General features: G+C 36.5%; 1 pseudogene; it reads right to left on the bottom strand.

The window, feature by feature from the left end:
* Positions 1-249: 249 nt before the first annotated feature.
* On the bottom strand, positions 250-20,820 carry LOC142870261 (coiled-coil domain-containing protein 112-like; annotated as a pseudogene).
* Between the last annotated feature and the right edge of the window lie 37 nt (positions 20,821-20,857).

Below are 20,857 nucleotides of genomic sequence, written 5' to 3'. Positions count from 1 at the left end.
CTAGAAACATTTGTGTACAAAATTTGAGTAGCCACATGTTTTTCAATTCTCTTAGGTATAGTCCTAGGTTTAGAACTGCTGAGTCATATGGTAACTCTTTTTTCTTTTTTAAGACAGAGTCTCACTTTGTTGCCCAGGCTAGAGTGAGTGCCATGGCATCAGCCTAGCTCACAGCAACCTCAAACTCCTGGGCTCAAGCAATCCTCCTGCCTCAGCCTCCCGAGTAGCTGGGACTACAGGCATGCGCCACCATGCCCAGCTATTTTTTTCTATATATATTAGTTGGCCAATTAATTTCTTTCTATATGTAGTAGAGATAGAGTCTCACTCTTGCTCAGGCTGGTTTCGAACTCCTGACCTCGAGCAACCCGCCCACCTTGGCTTCCCAGAGTGCTAGGATTACAGGCGTGAGCCACCACGCTCAGCTGTCATATGGTAACTCTATGTTTAACTGTTTGAGGAACTGCCAGACCATTTTCCAAAGCAGCTCCACCATTTTACATTTTAGATCTTATTTCTCCATCTATTTACCAACACTTGTTATTACCTGTCCCTTTATTCTAGCCAGCCTAATGGTGTGAAGTGGCATCTCACTGTGGTTTTGATTTGTATTTCCCTGATGAAGTTGAGCATCTTTTCCTGTGCATATCGATCATCTGTGTTTCTTCTTTGGATAAACATCTTCATTTCTTCAAAAGCTCTTACGTTTAAATCCTTTGCCCTATTTTAAATTGGGCTATTTTTCATTGTTGAATTACAAGAGTTTTTCATATACTTTGGATGTTAGTCCTTTATCAGATACATTATTTGCAAATATTTTCTCCCATTCTGTAGCTTTTCTTTTCATTTTCTTGACTATGGCTGTTGTGATCTGAATGTCTGTGTCCCCCACCCCTCCAAATTTGTATGTTGAAGCTCTAACCCCCAATGTGAAGCTATCTGAGATGTAGCCTTTGGGAGATAATTGGGTATGATGAGGTTATGAGGGTGGACTTTTAGTGATGGGATTAGTACCCTTATAAGAAGAGACACTAGAGAGCTTGCTCTTTGTCCACTATGTGAAGATACATCGAGAAAGCAGCTGTCTGCAAGCCAGGAAGATAGTCCTCATTGAATCGGCCAGCACCCTGACCTCAGATTCACCAGGTGCAAGAAATACATTTCTGTTGTTTAAGACACCCAGTCTATGGTATTTTGTTATGGCAGCCTGAATAACTAATACAATATCCTTTGAAGAACAAAATTTTTTGATTTTGATGAAGTCCAATTTATTTATTTTTTCTTTTGTTGCTGTGCTTTTGATGTCATTTATGCCTATATTTTCTTCCAAGAGTTTTAGAGTTTTAGCTCTTACATTTTGGCCTTTGATCCAGTTTGAGCTAATTTTTGCATATGGTGAGAGATACTGGTCCAACTTATGGTTTACATGTGGAGATCCAGTTGTCTCAGCATCATTTCTTGAAACGACTACTCTTCTCCCAGTGAATTATCTTTGTACCCTTGTCAAAAATTATTTAACCGTAAATGTGAGAGTTTATTTCTGGACTCTAAATTTTATTCCATTGATCCACATCCTTACAGCAGTAACATACATTCTTTTCTTTATTATTATACCTTGGTAGTAAGTTTCAAAATCAAAAAGTGTGTCCTTCAGCTTTGATCTTCTTTTTTGAGATTATTTTAGCTTTTCTGAGACCCTTAGATTTCCTAAGAATTTTGGAATCAGCTTGTTAGTTTCTGTTAAAAAAAAAAACAGAAAACCAGCAGTTGGGATGTGGGTAAGAATTGCACTGAATCTGTAGATCAGTTTGAGGAGCACTGCCACCCTAACAATACTAAGTCTTCTAATCCATAAACATGGGATGTCCTTCCATTTACTTAGGTCTTCCTTAATTCTTTAACAATGTTTTATAATTTTCAGTCTATAAATCTTGTACTTTAATTGTTAAATTTATTCCTAAGTAATTTTTTGATGCTTTTTTTTTTTTTTTTTGAAGACAGAGTCTCGCTCTGTTGCCCAGGCAAGAGTGCTATAGCATCAGCCTGGCTCACAGCAACCTCAAACTCCTGGGCTCAAATAACCCTTCTGCCTCAACCTCCCGAGTAGCTGGGACTACAGGCATGCGCCACCATGCCTGGCTAATTTTTTTTATATATTTTTAGTTGTCCAGCTAATTTCTTTCTATTTTCAGTAGAGATGGGGGTCTCACTCTTGCTCAGGCTAGTCTCAAACTCCTGAGCTCAAGTAATCCACCCACTTTGGCCTCCCAGATTGCTAGGATTACAGGAGTGAGCCACCATGCCAGGCCCCTTATCTCCTTTTCAAGACTCAAAAATTCCTGTTCTTTCTCCTTCTGGGTATAACTTTCTAATAATGATTTTAGTTTAACAGGCATTGGTGCTCTTTCTGCTGTTTTTTCTCTTTCTCTTCCTCTTCTTTTAACTGAGAAGCATATTTCATTGACATTCTGTTATCTCCAAGCTTCAACTGCCAATTTCTGTTTCTTTGTTCCTCTTTTTGCTTTTGATTATTTTCTTGTTTATTATGAAAAGTCATGGGTATGTTGTCTGCCTTTTCCTCTAACTGGAAAATTTCCATTTGGCTGCTTTTTAGTTTTCCAACTCTGAACTGACTCTTCCTTTCTTTCTTTTAGAGCCAAAAAATTTTGATACCATTTCTCATGCTGTTGAACTTCATCCTGTGTTCTTCCAGGAAGGTGTTCCAGAACTTCTTCCATAAGTGTTGGCTTCCCTTTATGTTTGTTTCTCACCGTGACAAAGTTCAGGTGATCATAATCATCCCAGCCCCCTTGTTACCCTCCTGTTGGCTGAAGGAATTTTTCAAAATCTAGTATTTCTTCTGGAAGGGTACTTAGTGCTACTTTGTGTACAGGAACTTTGCCTGAGATTACTCTGAAAGCTTTCTCTGTTTCTGAATTACCCAAAACCCAGGAGTCAATTTTTCTTGATAGGGCACTCAGCTCATTAGTTGTTTTCTTTAATAAGCTTTTCATATATCAACCTCTGATATTCTTTTTTTTTTTTTTTTTTTTTTTTTTTTGAGACAGAGTCTCACTTTGTTGCCCAGGCTAGAGTGAGTGCCCTGGCGTCCTAGCTCACAGCAACCTCAAACTCCTGGGCTCGAGTGATCCTCCTGCCTCAGCCTCCCGGGTAGCTGGGACTACAGGCATGTGCCACCATGCCCGGCTAATTTTTTTTATATATATATTAGTTGGCCAATTAATTTCTTTCTATTTATAGTAGAGACGGGGTCTCGCTCTTGCTCAGGCTGGTTTTGAACTCCTGACCTTGAGCAATCCGCCCGCCTCGGCCTCCCAAGAGCTAGGATTACAGGCGTGAGCCACAGCGCCCGGCCAACCTCTGATATTCTTTAAAAGTGTTAATTGTATATTCAATTTCTTCCATCATTTCTCTGAGTTTCTCAACAAACTCAGGTATATAGGCCTCACATCTTTAACTGATGCTGAAGTTTCTTTACATTGTTATGTAGTTTGGCCGATTGTTGCTGGATTTTGGCTCTTTCTGTTTTCCTGCTGTTAATTAATTTATTTTCCAATTCTTCCAGCATACTATGCTCAATTCTGAAATCACCTTTTTGGTCGTAGAAATGACTGTGTTTATATTTTTCTATGTTAATAACTTGATTTTTCAACTTTTCTGCTGAGTGTATGAATTCTGCTTTCTTAGTTCCACTAACTTTCTGCTTCCAATTTTGAAGCTGAAAAGGACGAATTCCACCCGAAGTACTAAAACAGCCATCATTCTGTTGTGATGCTGGCGTTGCTCCTACATCTCCCGTAAGATTATAATACTACATCTTATTGTCCCTTTTCTAGATTTAGATATGTCAGATACTTACCATTGTGTTATAATTGCCTAAAACATTCAGTATAGTGAGATACTGTGCAGATTTGTAGCCTAGGAGCCACAGGATATATCATATAGCCTAGGTGTATAGTAGGATACACCATCTAGGTCTGTGTAAATATTCTCTATGATGTTTGCACAACAATGAAATTGCCTAACAACGCATATCTCAGAATGTGTCCCTGTCATTAATCAATGTATGACTATATATATACTGGCCTCTGCCCCCAGACCTTGGTATGGAGCTCCTAAAACCCTTGTAATTTCCTAAGTGATAGGGGTGCTAAGACAATCACTTGTTTTAATATTCAGTCTCTGCCCTAGTTTCTGAGATAGCGGTCCTAATACCTTTGTAGAGAGGAGTACTAGGAGGATCTTTTGTTGTAATATTTGGTCTTTGACCCCAGTTCCTGATGTAGAACTCCTAAGACCTTTGTAATTTCCTAAGTGATAGGAGCCTCTGACATAGAGCTCCTAAATCCCTTGGAATTTCCTGGGTGATAGGACTGTCTTTTGTTCTAATGAAATGATTCTTAGTGGGCTCCCGGCTGGGGGCTGATCACAAGAAAGATCAGACCATGACTATAAGCTTGGAGCTTTCAATGTTACCCACTATTTGTCAAAGATGGGAGAGAGGCTGGAAATGGAGTTAATAATTAATCATGCCTACACGATGAAGCCTCCATAAAAAATCCCTCCATAAAAATCCTCCATAAAAAATATGAACTATGAGGTTTGGAGAGCTTCCAGGTTGGTGAATACATCTGTGTGCTGGGAGGGTGGCACGCCCCAACTGCATGAGGATAAAAACTCTTGTGCTCGGAATACTCCAGACCTTGCCTATGTATTTCTTCATCTGGCTGTTCATCTATATTCTTATTATAACCTTCATTAATTAACCAATACACATAAGTAAAGTTTTTCCTTTTTTGCTAGAGTCCTGTGAGCCACTCTAGCAAATTAATGAAACCTCAGTGGGGAGCTGGGGGAAGCCCAATTTATCACCAGCTGGTCAGAAGCACAGGTCCCAACATGGGGCTTATGATTAGCATGTGAAGTGGGAGATATTCTTGTGGATCTGAACCTGTAACTAGTGGCATCTGATGCTACCTCCAGGTAGACAGTGTCAGAATTGATTGCTTACTAGTGGGGAGAAATCCCTACACATTTCGGTGACTAGAGGCCAAGTGTTTTTGTGTTGAAAAGTGTAGGTGAGTAGGAAAAACACTAGTTTTTTCCCCCATCCTTAATAAAGTGATACCATCAGAAAGAGAAATCTAGAAGCAGAATGGAGACAAAACTAAGAGTAGAGGTAATCCTGAAGAGAGAGAGGCTATACATTCTCAGAAGTTACTAACAAATCCAGGAGAAAAAGAACAAGGGCATAAGATAGTGGCAGAAGGGAGGGAAAAGAAATGATAAACAGGAATAATATTTTAAAAGCAAATTTAGTGACTGGATGTTGGTGTAAAAGGGCAGGTATTAATCAAGGTGGATTGCAGTTTGATCGATTGAGTAGATAATGGGTAGAGGTTTCCCATCTGTTTTCTGTTTAATAGTAGAACCCTTTTTTCAAGTAAAATCTTATGTGGAATCATAATACATCAGTTAGACAAAATGAGGCTAAACTAGGTGGAGGACATAGAGCTCCTTGAGGTTTTAACAATAGTTCTAATAGTTCTAATGGGAAGCGGAGAGGGGAAGAGGATGCACATATGCAGGAGGGCTCTTTTTGAAGATTTAACAATTTCTACCTTCCTCGTCCTTGCTCTCAGATATGAACAGCTGGCAGGAAACGGTTTTTGTTAATTTTCTCCCTTAAAAAAAGAGTAACAGGCACTCATTAAAAAATTCAAAGAAAAATAAGAAAAGCACAAAGAAAAAATATCTAGCTCTAAAGCACATGACTAAAAGAATATATTTCCTTTTAAAAAAAAAACTGCACAGAGAGCTACATGATAAGCATAATCTTAGAATGTTGATTGAGGAAAATACAGTCAAGCTAATATTTCAGTAACACTTCAAAACGACTTTGTATTTTACTAGTCACAACCTCATCTATCTACATACATAGGTAAGATACTTTGCAATAAATCTAAGATCCAAAGTTGGAAATGACTGTCATATTATTTGTAAATTTCTATACTTTTTTCACCTCATCTCAAACTTCAAACATTTCTGCCATATTACTTATAAAGTATATCTAAATATTTTAAAAGCCATATGACATTCCAAGAAGTGGAAATACTATGATTTACTGATCCATTCCTCCATTGTCAGACACTTAGGTTGTCTCCATTTTATTAATAATAAATGGTACCACAATAAGTATTCTGAATTACTTTCTGGTTCTACTTCTCGTATGGCCACTTAGCTCCTATTGGACCAAATCTACTGCAGATAACAATTAGAAATTCTGGATAAAATATTTTTTAAAAAACTATCTCAAAACAATAGAGAGGGGCCAATTGAGTCATACTTGTTTAGCCAGATGAGTTTACCATTTTTTATGAATTTTAGCCAGAGGGCAAGTACCAGTGTATGCTATGCAGAATACTAAACTTGCATGGAAAAAATAGAATCTTACTGGCTTGAAGAACTAGATGACAGAGTTTGAGGCAAACACAATTGCTAAAAAGGGAGAGGAGAAATCGGGAGAAGGAGGTTTTTAGCAATAGTTCTAATTAGTTCTATTAGAATTTAGGAGAAGCCCTAAATTGGGTATATATACTGCCCAAATCTTTGACTAATTCCTGAACCATACATGCATGAGGTAGACTCTAAGCAGCCCAGATTAGACCAAAAAATTTCAAAAACTAAATTAACCCTTTGTACTCGCTTTCTTCTTGATTCCTTTATTCTACTTGGGATTTAATTTTTTAAATACCCCAGATTTTACAAAGCATGGCAGTAGAATAAAAAACTGGAGTTTCTTTTCATACAAACTTATTTATTTGGATTTTTTTATATTTCAAATTACTGATACATTCAAAGAGTAATTTTAATCTCTATAATTTTTGCTAACCATGTCAAGTCATACTTGACATCTGAGTGCAAAGAGTTAAGATGTGAGTCAACACTCACCACAGGGACAAGAGTTTGCAGTCAGAGTGCAATGAAGTTAAGTACCCACTAAAAGAAAAACAACACTCTTCAGAAGAATATAAACAAATCTAAAGTCTTTACAATATATTGACAATGTCCAGGATACATACAAGATAACCTGACATATAAAGAAACAGGAAAACATGACACATTCTCTAGGAAAAAAACAATCAATGAATTTGACCTTGAGAACAGGCTAGAGTACAGTGGCATTATTGTAGTTCACTATAGCCTCACACTCCTGGGCTGGGCTGGGCTCAAGTGATCCTCCTGCCTCAGCCTTCCAAGTAACTGGGACTACAGGTGCACACCATCAAATCTGGCTGGTTTTTCTATTTTTTGTAGAGACAAGGTCCCACTATGTTGCTCAGGCTGGTCTTGAACTCCTGGCCTCAAGCAATCCTTCTGCCTCAGCCTCCCCAAGAGCTGGGATTACAGGTGTGAGCCACTGTACCCAACCCAAGAAAAGATTTTAAAGCAACTATTATAACTATGCTTAGGCTGTAAAGGAAAATATTCTCAGGGTGAACAAAAAGAGGAATTTTCAGTAGAAATATAGAAACTATAAAGGACCAAACAGAAATTCTAGAACTGAAAAATGCAAGATCTGGAAAAAAATAATCCATTGGATAGGATTAACAGTAGAATGGTGATAACAGAAAAAAATAAGTTAACTTAAAGATACATTAATAGAAATTATAAAATGGCAAGAACACTGAGGAAAAATAGTAGAGAAAAATTGAACCTCACTTCATGACTCACAGGACAATATCAAAAGATCTAACACATGTGAAACTGGAGTACCAGAAGGAGAGGAGTAGGACAACTTGAGGAAAAAACTACAGATATAATAGCCAAAAACATCTCAAAGTTGGTGAAAGATATAACTTTAGAAGTTCAGTGAACCGCAAGCAGAAAATACAAAGAAAACAGCACCTGTGCACATCACAGTCACATGCTAAAAAACAAAGGCAAAGAATTATGGTTTATCTTTTTATATTTAAGATTACTGCCTTCATATTAAAAGCTTAATTACATAGCCTAAGCAAATCAACTCATTTGAACTTCCAAAATTCAAATGGCCTCCCAAAATAAACACCTGGGTGGCTGATGAGTATAAATAAGAGTGTCAGGAATAAAAATGAAGACATATGATGTAGAGAAGATAATGTAAAATGTTACATGTAAAAAATTTAGGATTCTATTTAATTCCTATTTAACTTCCTATTTAATTTAAATAGGAAGTTGTTAAAAAGATTTTAAGCAGGGGAGTGATCTAGTAGCTGCACTTCTGAGCATCTTGAGAAAATATATCAAAAGAAACAAAAACTTAACTAACTAAAGATATTCATTACTATTTCCAACATATGTATATATTTATATCATATATAAATATAAACACATCATATATATAAAATCAACAAAAAAGACTAAAATATCCAACAATAAGAAAATATACATGTTTAATAAATTATAATTTATAAACATAATGAAACAGTAGGAAGCTCTAAGAATGGTATTTCAAACCATGATAATGTTTGAAACCATGGATAATGTTGTTTTTTTTAATTCGGTCAAAAAAGTAAAATAGAAAACTATATATATACACACACACACATATATATCCTAGCTTTGTAACTTTAAAACATAACTATATAATGAATGAAAAACACTATACAAAAAAGAGAAGATTGTGCTAGAATGGTAGGATTTTTTTTTCTAATTTTCAAAATTTGCTATGATGTCATTGCCACATCATCATTTCAAAATACTCTTCTACATCTTACTTCCAATACAACTGTCATCTTGGGTCTGTAATAAATATTAGCTGAATTTCACCAATTAAAAAATATTTTTTTAAATTTCTTTTCCAAATCCCATTGATTCATTTAATGTGAAGTTCCTTCTGCTGTCATAAGCCAACAGCTCAAAGAAGAGTAACAATTTTCTTTTAAAACATGTAGCTATTTCAGATGGGCTCAGTGGCACATGCCTGCAGTCCCAGATACTCAGAAGGCTGAGGAGGGAGGACCACTTAAACCCAGGAGTTTGAAATCAGCCTGGGCAACATAATATGACCCTGTCTCAAAAAAATATGTAGATAGATATTTCTAAACCTGACCTCTCTAGTCCTTATTTTTTAAATGATTTTCTATCTCCATCTTTTCCATATGTTCTATAAAGTTAAAGAGGTTTTACTCTGTAACTAAACTTTACTGTTATTAACATACATCCAAGGCTGACCTTAACTAACATGCTTACTCTTCTGATGCCTGTTCTACCAAAGAAGAAAACTTTCCTCACCCAAACCCTCATTCTCTTGTCTTCTGTCTTTTGAAGGCATTTTTCTATGTCACCCTTCCCCTTTATGACTTGCTATCCTCTCCCTTCTTATTTTCAAGATTGTTACATCACTTCATTATTCCCATCACACTACTCAATATCATAGTTTTCTATCTACACCAAGCTTGTGGTTCCCAGCTCCTACCCCTGACCTGAATATTCCATTTTATTAGAGCAGAGATTCCCAATTATATGTTGTGAATAAGCTATAGGTATACTAAGATACTGATTCCCTTAGTCCTCGAGGCAGTCAGGAATGGCCTGAGGAACTGGAGTGTTTAGGCAGCTTACACCTGAGCTTAAGCAGTCCTTTTCTTAAGCCCTGGCACATCCTATAAATGTTACCATTTTCTATGTATGCCATCACGTGAAAAAAAAAATCTGAGAAGTTACCCAAAAGATCCAATGACACTCTACAAAAAAGACATCTGCACTCGAATGTTTATAGCAGCACAATTCATAATTGCAAGGCTGTGGAAACAGCCCAAGTGCCCATCAATCCAAGAATGGATTAATAAAATGTGATATATGTATACCATGGAGTACTACTCAGCTCTAAGAAACAATGGTGCCATAGTATAACTTATATTTTCCTGGTTAGAGCTGGAACCCATACTATTAAGTGAAGTTTCCCAAGAATGGAAAAACAAGCACCACATATACTCACCAGCAAATTGGTATTAACTGAACAGCACCTAAGTGGTCACATAGGTACTACAGTAATAGGGTATTGGGCAGGTGGGAGGGGGGAGGGGGGCAGGTATATACATATATAATGAGTGAGATGTGCACCATCTGGGGGATGGTCATGCTGGAGACTCAGACTTGTGGGGGGAGGGGGAGAAATGGGCATTTATTGAAACCTTAAAATCTGTACCCCCATAATATGCCAAAATAAAAAAAAAAAATCTGAGCAGCATCAAGGCTTAAAGTATTTCTTAAATAGCCTTATAATACATACTTAAACTCCCAGAATAATTCCCACCTATTATTAATATTATTAAACTAGACATTTTTACATTGAAATATAGCTTTCTCTAGTTTTCTCTCTAGAGTACATCTCCCACTTTAGACACAATCCCTTTGGGGAAGCTATTTCCCTCCTAGCTATTTGTATTGTAATGGCATACATTTTGTTCCTACCTTCTACAGTAGAAAATTTCAAACATAGTCAAAGGAAGAGAGAAAGGAATAATGAAACCTCATATAGATATAACTCAGCTTAAACAATTAGTCAACTTATAAACAATATTGTTTTATCTATAATGCCATCCATTTTATCCTCCTTCCCTTAGTTGATTATTTTGAGGCCAATTCCAGATGTCACATAATTTTATCTGTAAATATTGATATTTTAGCATGTATCTCTACATACTAAAAGACACTATTCAAATAGACATATTGAAATATACTGCTGGTCCCTGCATAAATTCTTGTACTGATGGGCCAGATTTCTAGTATAAGCATTCCCTAGTAAGCCATATATTAGTCAAATGAATGTATATACATATAGAAAATATATAGAAAATTATATATGTATTTTATTAACTGTACTAGCTTATGAGTTAAACTACTCAAAAGTAGGACTCTCAACCAAGAAAATCAAGAAAAAAGTAGTTTGAATGTTTTCAATTGTAAATAGCATCACTGATCAAGGATCTGAGAGACTTCTTAGGAAAGAGAAAAATCATAATTAAAAACCCTGTGCCTCTTAGAGGTATGTATGACTTTCATACAACATTAAGTTATTTGGCATGGCACAGCACTGATGTAATATAATTATTATACAGATAACACACGAATGTCATATAACTATTATTATACATAAAGTAATCTATGCAGCTTTATATTTTACCAAAAAATGCAATAAAATTAGCTTAATTCAGAAAATTTTTATTCGACAATCCTTACCTTTTGTTGGACTGAGATTCTGATCTATAAATTCTCTTAGTTCTACATTTGTGGAAGTCAAACCAACCTGAATAAAATAGTTTAAAAAGTTAAAAATATGGTCTTAAGCATTATGTAATCACTTAATAAGCTATTTTATACCTTCTACCAGATGTCCATATCAAACATCATATATAGCCACATAAAATTAATTACATCCACCATAGGAATATTATTAAAAATAAATGTTGCCATATTGCTTGAAATGGGAAAAATATGAATTGTCCAGCTTAAGATAAAAATTAATGAAATACTATTTCTTATGAGCAGAACCAAGGTCTACATATTTTACTGACAGTTTTTTGAAAAGGAGTAATATAGCAGCTGTGAAGTTGGCAATAGATATTTCAAAATTTCACCCTCATTGCTGCCCTTAATTTTTACTGTTCTTAATCACTATCTACAGTGATACACTATCTACACTATCCACACTATGACATGTAAGGAATCAAATAAAGACCATTAATACCACAATGCAGAAGTGAAGTGCATTGGCCTCAAGTCCGACTGCTTGGGTTCATATTCTGGCTCATCAAGCCTACTAGGTGTGTGGACTTGGTCAAGTCATGCAATTTCCTCATCTGTAAATTGGAGGTGATACCAGTACTTACCGATTTAGGTTGTTATAAAGATTAAATGAGATTAATTCATGTAAAGCATACAGCAGAGTACTTGGCACATACTGCTCAATCCATGTTAACAATCATTACCTGTTAGTATTATACTTGAGGTACTATCCATAGCAAGTGTGTTTATAAATTCACCTTTGGATAATTTACTTCATTGGATGTAATGTCCACTGTACTACTTGGCATCACAGAAATGAATATGGTAGTATCATCAAACAGAATTTTAGAAATATATTATGAAGGCTGGAAGGGAAAAAACCCTCTACTTTTGAAAACTTGGCACAAAGCAAACATCCAACAAATGGCTCTGTTATTACTATTTTTTTTTTTTTTTTTTTTTTTTTGAGACAGAGTCTCACTTTGTTGTCCAGGCTAGAGTGAGTGCCGTGGCGTCAGCCTAGCTCACAGCAACCTCAAACTCCTGGGCTCAAGCGATCCTCCTGCCTCAGCCTCCCGAGTAGCTGGGACTACAGGCATGCGCCACCATGCCTGGCTAATTTTTTTTTTTATATATATATCAGTTGGCCAATTAATTTCTTTCTATTTATAGTAGAGACGGGGTCTTGCTCTTGCTCAGGCTGGTTTTGAACTCCTGACCTTGAGCAATCCGCCCGCCTCGGCCTCCCAAGAGCTAGGATTACAGGCGTGAGCCACAGCGCCCGGCCTTGTTATTACTATTAAATTATTCCTTTTGTAATCTTGAAACACAACAAGTTTGTTATATTACACAAACTTGTAACATTACATATTTGTAGTTTGTTACCTCAAACATCTTTGCAAGGTACTACCACACTGAAAGGATTTTTTAAGACAGCTTTATTGAGATATTAATATCATTGATATAAAAAATCATACATACAACTTGATGTTTTGATATATATACATTGTGAAATAATCACCACAATCAAGCTGACATAGCCATTACCTCTACATGGTTAACATTGTGTGTGTGTGTGTGTGTGTGTGTGTGTGTGTGTGTGTGTACATTCAATTTAGGCTCTATCCTCTTAGCAATTTACAAGCATACAATATAGTATTGCTAACTATACTCACCATGTTATATATTGGATCTCCAGTAATTTGAAAAGATTTTAAAGCACACAAAGATTTATAATTTTTTATCTGTGTACTTGTCTTTTTTTTTTAAAACTACTCACTTCTTTAACATTATATATTCTTCATAAGCACTCATTTGATACTTTGCAATTTCATAATGTTAGGGCTAATTATTTAATTATTTTGTAATTCAAATGCTCTGATAGCTGTTTCTTTTTGTCAAAAGGTATGCTAGCAGAAATATTTCTATATATCATTCATATCTTAGACAAGCAATTCTAATGCAAATCTATCTCTGGCATCTAAAAACATCACATTTCTATGACATTAGCTGAGACTAAGACATTCAGAAAATAGCTACTTAATTCTATGTAGATAATGGTATAGATACTGAACTCTGTCTAGCTTCTTATAAGTATTCAGTTAGAAGTAAAGTTAATCCTTTGAAACAAAATTTGCAACAAAAAAACCATCATGGCTCTCCAGAGTTGCTCACCAATATTAATGTTAAACATTCAATTTGTTGAACATTTGTTGAAGAGTTTACTGTGACATTACTAGTATGCCCCCTCTTTTAAACTCTGCTATAAAAAGAAGAAAAAGGTAAAACTTACTGGTGTTCTACTTTTACAAGAAAGCAAAGAAAGCAAAGACAGCCTTTAATATATTCCATGCTTGATACAGTATGACCATTTAATATATGTATGATAATAACTTCAAAAGGATCAGATTATACCCTTTTGTTTGTTATTATGCAACAATAAAGGCAAAAACCTCAACTAAAACCACACATTGAGGGTAGAGAGTTCAGTTACTGGGTTGCTGTTATGCATAAACACCTGCTCTTAATGTCCAATTTCTTCAGAGTGAAACAGCAAACGAATTCAGAAACTTTTTAAGCAGCTGTACACCTGCACCTTAGTAACCAACGAATTATACTCTAAAAAGAAAAATCAACCCTAGACAATACTGTATGCTAAAATTTTGTTCTCACAGATGCAGGGGAGGTGTTTGCATTTACAGCTTATATATATAAATATCACCAAAACCTATTTAATTAATACTTCAAAATGTATATTAATTTCTGATATCATAAACACTTTGTAGTTTAAAGATTCAAAGAAAGCTACATTGTTTGAGAGCAGAAAAAGCTGGCTAGGAAAGGCATTTAAAAATATTCACTATTCTTTTCTTATTCTACCTATTTAAAAATAACCTATCTTTCACCAAGCAAGAGAAAAAAGTGAACTCACATTTCACGTTAAATTTTTTGCCTAATCAGAGCCTGAGGGAAAGTCTTCTATGTGGAGTATTCTTTTTTTTTTTCAACTTTAAAAAAAAATTGTACTATGTATATTTAAGGTATATAACATGATGTTATAGGATACATGTAGATAGTAAAATGGTTAGTATAGTGGAACAATATCTGGGTAGTCTAATGCTGTGCTGCATACTGTAAGCAGTCACTAAATATATATTAAATAAAAATATCTAAGTCCAATTTTTAAGAATCAAATCCATATTCTACAACATCATAATTTCATTGATATTTAACATTTCTGACTGACTCAACATAATTGAAAGAAAATAGCATTCTTTTCTTTAGAAGTGAGTGAGATGATCTGTGCTAAAAGTTAGGCTCTACCTTTCACAGGCAAGGTGATCTTGGAAGAGTCACTACAATAAGGGGATGACAAAATATACATGCACAACAAACTCAAAGAACTCCTTGGATCAAACAAAACGATTATATGAATACGTTTGTTAATGGCAAAGCAATATTTCAAGTGAGGGTTGTTAATTCAAATGGCAATGGCTTTCAACACTTCAACCCTGACACAGACAATTTACAAAAGAAAATGCGAATGACCAATAAAGATAAAGAATGCTAGTTTACGCTAACTAGTAATCAGAGAAATGTAATAAATCACCTACCATTTTTTGCTGATTAGATTGACAAAGATTAAAAACTAAATAAAGAGAAATGGCACTCTCATACACCACCAGTAAGTGTATATATAAATCTGTGCAATCTTTCTAAACTGAAATTCAGCAATATTAGTCAAAATCTTAAAAAAAACCCAACAAAAACCCACACATACTTTGGCTCAGTAATTTCATAAGACTTTGCCTCACGGAAATAATATGATGAAGGAGCAAAAATAAACAAAAAAATTTGAAGGGGGAAGGAAATATTAATAACTTAATATCTACTATTAAGGATAGTTCCACTATAAGGAACCTGATATAATGTCTGTATAACAGATAGCATAAAATAATCATTTAAAATGAAGTTGTAGAAGTATCCAAGTAAAGACATTCATCACTGAAATTAAGCTATATAGTTGGTTATAGAACAGTAGAACTGTATGACCTCATTTTTATTAGAAAAATGTAAATGTCTATATATTTTGATTGCTCTCTCTCTCTCTACACACACACACACACACACACACACACACACACACACACACACACACACACAGTTTCTGTATATACCAGATGATTTCTTAGGCAAAATTTTGCTGTTAATTACTAGACTCGTTATTTTTTTCTTTTCTTTATCTGTATTTTCTGTAATGAGTATTACAGCTTATGTATCTTTTAATAGACTCATTGACAAGTCAAAAAATACCTCAAACTGTATTTCAAATTCTTAATTATATTATATACTGGGTAAGCTTAAATTAGAACACACCTACATTTTTGGTCTGAAGAATATGACTAGATACTAGGTACTATTATATTAATATTTGATAACAATTTTTTCCCCAGATACAATGAATATATTGCCAGCTCCGCATATCTTTATTTTGCAAAATGATCCACCTCTTTCAGTTCTGGTAGGACAGTTAATCTTAGAAGCTCAATTGTGCTGTGGCAGCAAAAGTAGGCTCATGACTCAAGGCCTGGCCACTTATTTTATCCTACTTCATTTTCCACAGTGCTTTAAGCATGTGAGCCAAGCAGGGTCAACCAAAGCTCTGCCATGGAATCTGAAACATAAATACTAACAAAGAAAAGTTCCCTCTCTTCTTCTAAGTATTATAGGTCAACATAGGCCATTATGCCACCAGACAGAGTCAAAAGATGGAAAAAGGGAGACGGCCCCTGACATCAGCATTTATCCCCCCAAATTCAAATGCGTTTGAAGTCAGAGTCTCTAAACTTTTCAGTTATGTGAGTCATTACATTCCAATTTTTGCGTTAAGCTGTTTTGAGTAGGGTTTCTATCACCTACAATCGTAAGAGGCCTTATTGAGCAAATCACTATTTTATTTGGCTTGTCACAAAAAACTTCTCATAGAGAAATGCAAAATAAGAAACAGAAATTTAAAATGTAAATATCTGGATATATGTTTAATAACATGTCCATAAGAAGGCAATCTCTTCTACATCTATGAGTCACTTCTCAACAGCATGTGACACAATTGGTCACTCCCTCCTTGAAATATTTTCTACACTTGGCTTCCAGATCATCAAGGTAACATTTTTCTTCCTGTCTTTCTGGCCATTCTTTGAGTCTCTTTTGCCGTTTCTCCTCTCCACATCTTTATTTGGAGAACCCTTGTCCTCAGGCCTTGGGCCTCATATTCTCTATCCATGCACACATTATATCATGTCATATAGTTCTAATGTTTTAAAATAATTTTAATGTGAAATGACTCCAAAATTTCTACTTCAAGCCCTAAGTTTTCCCCTAGGCTCCACAGTCACTTATCAAACTGCCTAGTCAGTATGTCCACTTGGATGTTTTCAGGTTCAACTTTAATATGTTCAAATCAGAATTTTGAGTTTGTCACAAAATCCTACACTTCTCTAAGAGTTCCTCTTCCATTAAATAGCAGAGCCATTTACCCAATTACACAAGCCAAATACTAAGACTCCTTTAACTTCTTTCCTGTCCCCATATCCTAATTACTCAATAAATTCTGATGACTGTCCCTAAATGATAATCTGCTTACAGCTACAAATGCATGTTAAAAGCAAGCTTCTAAATAACCCCAAAGAAGAAAACAGATAATGTAACAAGGGTTTGTTTGGTTGGTTGTTAATGCTATTCTTCAACTGTATAATGTACAATATTTAGAACTATTTGACCTACAAGAAGCCCTTTATCACCTCTCCTCACAAACTGTGCTGGACCCCTAGCAGCCATTTTACACAACAGGGTACTAGCTTCTCCTGGTCACAACTAACCAAACCACTAGCGAATATCATACTCAAGCTGTGCCAGAGGTCCTTCCCAAAGAGTCTGAAATTAGAACTGACAAAGGCAGGCACAATCTGTCAGGCTGCCTCCCTCCCTTCCTTCACACTTCTCTCTGAATAGGCTGTGGTTCTATAACATGTAGATGGAGTGGGGTCATGTTCAACCATGCTGGCTGGGGAACTGAGGAAGATGATTTACAAAGGGAAGAGGGCGGGTAAGAGAAATGAAGTAGATGCACAGTAACAAGCAGGGAGAGATGAGATATGGAAACCAAATACTGCTTTCAATTCCTGGTAGATTTCCAGTTTCTGGGCCTGTATATTTTTAAAGGCCCACTAACTTCCTACTCTTGAATTTCTTGAGGCCGGGAGTGTGGCTCACGTCTATAATCCTAGCATTCTGGGAGGCTGAGTCTGGAGGACAGCTTGAGCTCAGGAGTTCGAAACCAGCCTGAGCAAGAATGAGAACCCGTCTCTACTAAAAATAGAAAAATTAGCTGGGAGTCATGGCGTGTGCCTGCAGTCCCAGCTATTTGGGAGGCTGAGGCAGGAGGATCGCTTGAGTCCAGCAGTTGGAGGTTGCTGTGAGCTAGGCTGATGCCACGGCACTCTACTCAGGGCAACAGAGTAAGACTCTGTCTTAAAAAAAAAAAAATTTCTTGAGATACCCCTATATCTTTATAATAAATTCTTTTTAATTCCCAAAGATTCCTCCATAATAATATGGGAACAGTAGAGCAATTATAATACATTATTTCCCTATATGTTATACTATTTATTTTATTGCTATTAATTTTGAGACAAGGTCTATTTTGTTTTTGTTTTTTGAGTCAGGGTCTTGCTCTTTTGCCCAGGCTGGAATGTGGTGGTGTGATGATAGCTCACTGCAGCCTCGAAATGCTGGGCTCAAGTGATCCTTCTGCTTCAGCCTCCCAAGTAGGAATGCATCACTATGTCCGGTTAATTTTTTTATTTTTATTTTTATACAGACAGGATCTTGTTAGCTTGCCCAAGCTGGTCTCAAACTCCTGGCCTCAAGTGGTCCTTCTGCCTTGGCCTCCCAATGCTGGGATTACAGGGGTGAGCCATTGCACCCAGCCAATTTTATGGCATAATTCTTTTTTTTGTTGTTATTCAAATGGGAGAAGACTTTGATAGCTATGCTAATGACTTATATCTGTGAAAACATAACTAATATCTTGGTTTACGTTTGTGTACATTTATGAGCATAATTTTAGCATATAATTTTATTGCACAATAAAAAATAATGCAGCATTAGTCAGTGTCAACCAAAAAAGAAAAGAGAGATACTGTAGAGTGATCTGCAAGTAAAGCATCACATTGCATTTATGAGAGTATCATTTTAAAATGTTGACTTGTTTGTTTGACACAGAGTCTCACTTTGTTGCCCAGGCTAGAGTGCCATGGCATCAGCCTAGCTCACAGCAACCTCCAACTGCTGGGCTCAAGCGATCCTCCTGCCTCAGCCTCGAGAGTAGCTGGGACTACAGGCATGTGCCACCATGCCCAGCTAATACTTTCTATACATATTTTTAGTTGTCCAGCTAATTTCTATTTTTTTTTTTTTAGTAGAGACAGAGTCTCGCTCTTGCTCAGGCTGGTTTCGAACTCCTGACCTTGAGCCCAGAGTGCTAGGATTATAGGCATGAGCCACCACGCCCGGCCTGTTTGTTTTTTGAGACAGTCTCACTCTGTTGCCCGGAATACAGTGCCATGGCATCAACCTAGTTTGAGGTTGCTGTGAGGTGGCTCACAGCTATCTCAAACTCCTGGGCTCAAACGATCCTCCAGCCTCTGCCTCTCGAGTAGCAGGAACTACAGGCACACGCCACCATGCCAGACTAATATTTTTTCTATATTTTTCAATAGAGACAGGGTCTCACTCTTGCACAGCTGGTCTTGAACTCCTGAGCTCAAGCAATCACCCCCGCCTCAGCCTCCCAGACTGCTAGGATTACCGGCGTGAGCCACCCCCCCCCCCCCAGTGGACCCATTTGAATTAATGAAAGAGACTCTGTTAACAATTAGCTGCATAAGGCCATTTCCTGGGGACATAATATTTGGGAATGATACTTCTCATTTGCTGCATAATTCATTGCAGAATTATTAAATACTGTTTTTCAACGCTGTTATTCCTACAGTTAAATTGGATTAAATGAAGGTGATCCTTACACAGGTGCAGAAGCTTTCTTAGAGCCTCTGTAGTGTGACTCCCATCTAGGAAGGCAGAGACACCAGCTAGGCCAAAGGGGCTCTTTTGAGTTTGAGGAGGACAAGACCTTGGCAGGTGGCATGGGGATACTCTTTGCACAAGAAATGTAATGGAACAGAGCTCAGAGATAAGGCTCAGGGAGCAGGGATGGGGGAGGCTCCCAGAATAGAAGCTAGAGGTACAAATGGTCAATATGAAACAAGGTAATAGCAAAGGTTTGGGCATTGTGAAGGAAGGAAGAAATCTGCATGACCTTGGCTGAAGGCAGAGTCAAAAGAAAGCAAGGAGGTTTGGTGATGCCTAAGACCAAAAACAGTCATTCTTCCTAGGTGGCCCATTGGGGAGTAATGGCTGGACTGGATGTACCAGTCAAAACTCTAGTTTGCAAATGTAGCAGCTCAAGCAAGGATAGAATTCTTACGCTTGTGTAATGGCATAATTCTTCAACATAACTGAAAAGAAATTCATTAATACAGGATGACAATAAGAATATAACTTGAAGGAAGGTAGATTCACAAATGACAACCTCAAGCAGAGGAAAAAATTGAATAATTTCTCTTAAACGTCTAAAGTCTAATGTTCCTTCAGGAAGCATCTCATGGAACACAGCAAGTTTCTTCTGCACAGTACCTGAGCACACACATTTTCCTGAGTAAACTCAAAAGAAAAAATTATGCCAAAGAAAACAGTGATTTGCTCAATAAAGTAAAGTAACCTTCCAGCAAATATCAAAATAAATTTATTACAGTATCCAAAGAGTAGGGGAGGGGGAAGCTTTCTGGAGATAGAACTTTTTTTTTTTTTTCAGAGACAGAGTCTCACTCTGCTGCCCAGGCTAGAATGCCCTGGCGTCAGCCTAGCTCACAGCAACCTCAAACTCCTGGGCTTAAGCAATCCTACTGCCTTAGCCTCAAGAGTAGCTGGGACTACAGGCATGTGCCACCATGCCCAGCTAATACTTTCTATACATATTTTTAGTTGTCCAGCTAATTTCTATTTTTTTTTTTTTTTTTTTTTAGTAGAGACAGGGTCTTGCTCTTGCTCAGGCTGGTCTAGAACTCTGACGTCTAGCGATCCTTCCACCTCGGCCTCCCAGAGTGCTAGGATTACAGGAGTGAGCCATCGCACCTGGCCTGGAGATAGAGTTTTACAGCTCTTGAGAGGGATCAACTTAGTACCAATTTATAAGAATGCTACCATGCCCATTGGAGTACTGTATTCAATAGCATTAAAGTTATTATTTCATATTCCACATAAACAAAAGCAATTATAAAATCCATGCCAGGAAATTAAATTTATTTAACCAGAATGGTGAGAAAATATACAGGAGAAAGCACAGCTCACTTTAAAAAAATACTTACATTTGAAAGAAAATTTATAAATACTTACATTTTTTGCCGTCATGTCAAACTGTATTCTATTTAAGATTCTGTAAAGCCAT

This window comes from Microcebus murinus, chromosome 1 (genome assembly GCF_040939455.1).
Source record: "Microcebus murinus isolate Inina chromosome 1, M.murinus_Inina_mat1.0, whole genome shotgun sequence".
NCBI classification, from domain to species: domain Eukaryota; kingdom Metazoa; phylum Chordata; class Mammalia; order Primates; family Cheirogaleidae; genus Microcebus; species Microcebus murinus.
The sequence above is the reverse complement of the archived record's forward strand: the minus strand, read 5'-3'. Positions and strand labels throughout refer to the sequence as shown.